Raw genomic sequence first — 3,781 nt, 5'->3', positions numbered from 1 at the left:
CAGGGGAAGTGAAGAGCCCAAATCCTACTGTGCCTGGTTGGCTAACTGATGAAACTGCTGGTAAACTATTAGAAAACAGGCCGCCTGTAACAGGAAGACCGTCTTACTTAAGAAGGCTGGTGGGGGCGATCTGAGACTTTGGCCCCTAGTAATCAACTTTTTTGGTGACTCTTGTTAAATCTACATGTCCACTTTGTACTGATACTCCAAACTCAGAGTCATCCATTGGTCTCATACACAGAAGATAGCCCATATCCCTGTGTAGCTGGCTGGGTGCTTGTCTAGGAATGGGTTGTTCACTGAAGTGGTGCATTCTGTTCTGCTCTGTGTCAAGGTTCTTTTGCACAGCTCGTACACTGCTGCCATCTAGTGGCAAACCTGTGCAACCAGCCAAAGCTAAGTTGTTACCGCTTCTTTCCAAATTCCTCAACAAATATTTTGTCAACTGAGACTCTTAGGTCTTAGGCCTACCATCCAGGAGGAAAAGGGCATGGTGGTGAGCACACAGGACCCCATATTAAACTGGAATTAAGTGTTTAATGGCAATCAGGCAAAGGACCATTCATCTGAGTAAGAACTTGGGATGGGTGGATACTGAGTGGCAGGGGCGCAGTGGGGTGTGGGGCGGTGGAGAAGAGGGAGAACTGGGACGGAGGGAGGGAGTTATAATTCCAATGGAGTAATCCTTTGTGAACATTATAACATTTCAACAAGTAGCCTCATATTAGATCTGCAAATGAGTCACTAAGAACTGATAGAAAACTTATTGGGCAATGAACACCAGGACCAGAAAAATAGGACATCTGGTCAACTTGGTCCTATAAAAGTTTACATAAAAAGCTCAAGTTAATGATCAGATTAGTGCCGTTAGAAATGAACTGGGCCTGAGATACACAGACAATGTGCCTCTGGGTTCTGCAGTAGCAGACTTCTCCATTTTTGTTCTTTGTTCTATTTTCATTTTTTAAGACTCATGAATTCGTTGTGGAATCTTTCCCATCCCCTCAATTAGTTACCTTGCTTGTGTACCTTGTAGTTTATAGTTCTGGCACAACTCTAATCACAATTATTTGTTTATAAGTCTGCCTGCCACTCTAGACTGAGACTTCATGTGATCATTTTCTATTGTGTCTGGGTTTGGTGCAGGATCCACCTCTCCACAAACTGTCAGGTAGAGGGAGATTCGCGGAGGTGTGTGAGCACAATCCATGCCACTCTGCCTTTCTCTCTGCCAGGTAAGCCCCACATGAAGGGGATTTATACATGAACAAAGGACAATTGGGTCACGTGCTAAGGTCATAACCAGGGGATCTCTCAGATGCAGTTAGAACCCGAAGGGGATTTATACATGAACAAAGGACAATTGGGTCAAGTGCTGAGGTTATAACTAGGAGAGCTCTCAGATGGAGTCTGGCATAAATCACTGCAACACTTTGAGACTCAATTTCCCATTTTTCTTAAGATAAAAGTGATAAGATTACCATCTAGTGGAGACTAATTCTGTAATCAGCCTGAGTGTAGTAAAATCAATGGTGTTTTCCATCCCTCTTCTACTTCTATCACCCGCATGTTCCTTTGGGGAGCTCCCCCTTCCCTAGTGTGGCAGAGACAATGCTCTATGTTAACTAAACTGTTTCCTTGTCATCCTGGGAACACAGAAAACCTGTATTTCCCAAGCCACTTGCATGTAGGTGGGTTATGAAATGAGTTCTGACCACTGGGATGCAAGTAAAAATGATGTGCCTATTTCTAGGCTTGACCTCTTCTTCTCTCTCTCTCCCTCTTCTGCCAACACTGGAAGGCAGGTGTTGAGGATAGTGGTTTCGGAGAATGGAAGGATCCAGGGTCACTGTGTTACCACTTAGAGGAGAGACACACAGGAGAGCCTCCTGGCCTCATATGGCCATGCTGGAATTTTCTGGAATAAACTGTCATTGAGTTAGTCACTTTATTTGAATGTCCTTATAGTGCTTATGATGAGCCAGGCATTGTTGCAAGCACCGGATCCAGGGTCACTGTGTTACCACTTAGAGGAGAGACGCACAGAGAGCCTCCTGGCCTCATATGGCTATGCTGGAATTTGCTGGAATAAACTGTCATTGAGTTAGTCACTTTATTTAAATGTCCTGTGTTCCAAAAAGCTTACAGTCTACTTTGGGAGATGAAACATGAACCTTAAAAAGAAAATGAAAATAAGAGCAAGCACTGCTATAGAGCTTATGATGAGCCAGACATTGTTGCAAGCACTTCACATATAATAACTTACTTAATGCTCGCTGCAAACTTACAAGGTGGAAAACATTATCTCCAATGTGTGGATGAGGAAGCTGGGGCACAGAATACTTAAGTCACTTGCTCAAGAGCACACAGCTAGTGACAGGTCTGGGATCTGAACCCAGATTAGTGAGGCTCCACAGTCTATGTTCTTAAACACTATACTGTCTGCTGATAACACAGCTCAGTTGACATTTATTCAGCACCTATTTGTGCAAGAAACTGTTCTAAATGCTATGGGGGAATAAATAAACCATGTCTTTATTTTTAAAGAACTGATAATCTCCTAAGGCAAAATTGAGAAGCATCTACTGAGTACTGAGTATTAAGTACTGACTGTATTGAGTACTGAGTATTGACACAATAGAGGTGAAAGAAGGAAAAGCTAGCAATGCAGTGAGTGTAACAATAACCAACACCTACTGAGCACTGAGTGGACCAGGCAGTGATCCACGTGCACGGTCACACGCTAACCCATTTAAGCCTCGCAACAGCCATAAAAAGGACGTACTGTTATTATCCCATCCTACAAAGGGGGAAATAGGCTCAGAGGTTCAATGACTTGACCGCACACCCAGCTAGGAGACGGCTAAGCGAGGATTCAATCCACACAGCGGACTGCAGAACCCACGCTCTTACCTGCTATCACCTCTCATGACTCAGCAAAAGAGTCATCCAGGATGACTCATGGATTTCAAATTTTGCCATTTCCACGACTATGAGACTGAGCTCATTATTTAACTTCTCTTAGCTTCAGTTTCCTCATAAAATGGAGCTAACAGTTTTCCTTTGTTCACTAAATTATACTTACTAATATTATTGATATTATTATTACCAGTATTATCATTAGATATGGAGACTAACAAAAGAATGAAGAAGGGTGTGTTCCAACCAAACATACTGAGGTAGAAACACACAAAGATGTGTGACCCTGCTGCAAAAGGCCTCGGAGGGCCTGCCAAGTATGAAAAATAACTCAGTCTCACTGAGTCAGTTAGTTGCAGATATATGTAGAAACACACAAAGATGTGTGACCCTGCTGCAAAAGGTCTTGGAGGGCCTGCCAAGTATGAAAAATAACTCAGTCTTACTGTCAGTTAGTTGCAGATATACCTGGTGAAGATGTTTCTTTACTATTTTGTCAGGAAACTTTCCATGAGTGAAGATTCTCTGGGCTTCCTCTAGCTTCCTTTCCTACCACTTAGCTTCAGGTCATCAGCTTCATCCTATTCTGTTTCCTGTACTTGAGCTAGCAGTCCCATGAACAACAGTGTTTTGTTGTTGTTGTTGTTGTTTTTATTTATTTACTAGAGGCCCGGTGCATGAAATTCATGCAGGGGGGGGGATCCCCTCAGCCCAGCCTGCACCCTCTCCAATCCGGGATCCCTCGGGGGATGCCCGACTGCCGGTTTAGGCCTGATCCTAAACTGGCAGTTGGACATCCCTCTCATAATCCGGGACTGCTGGCTCCTAACTGCTCACCTGCCTGCCTGCCTGATCATCCCTA

Source organism: Myotis brandtii, unplaced genomic scaffold (assembly GCF_000412655.1).
Source record: "Myotis brandtii unplaced genomic scaffold, ASM41265v1 scaffold1666, whole genome shotgun sequence".
Classification (NCBI taxonomy): domain Eukaryota; kingdom Metazoa; phylum Chordata; class Mammalia; order Chiroptera; family Vespertilionidae; genus Myotis; species Myotis brandtii.
Note: the sequence above shows the minus strand (reverse complement) of the source record.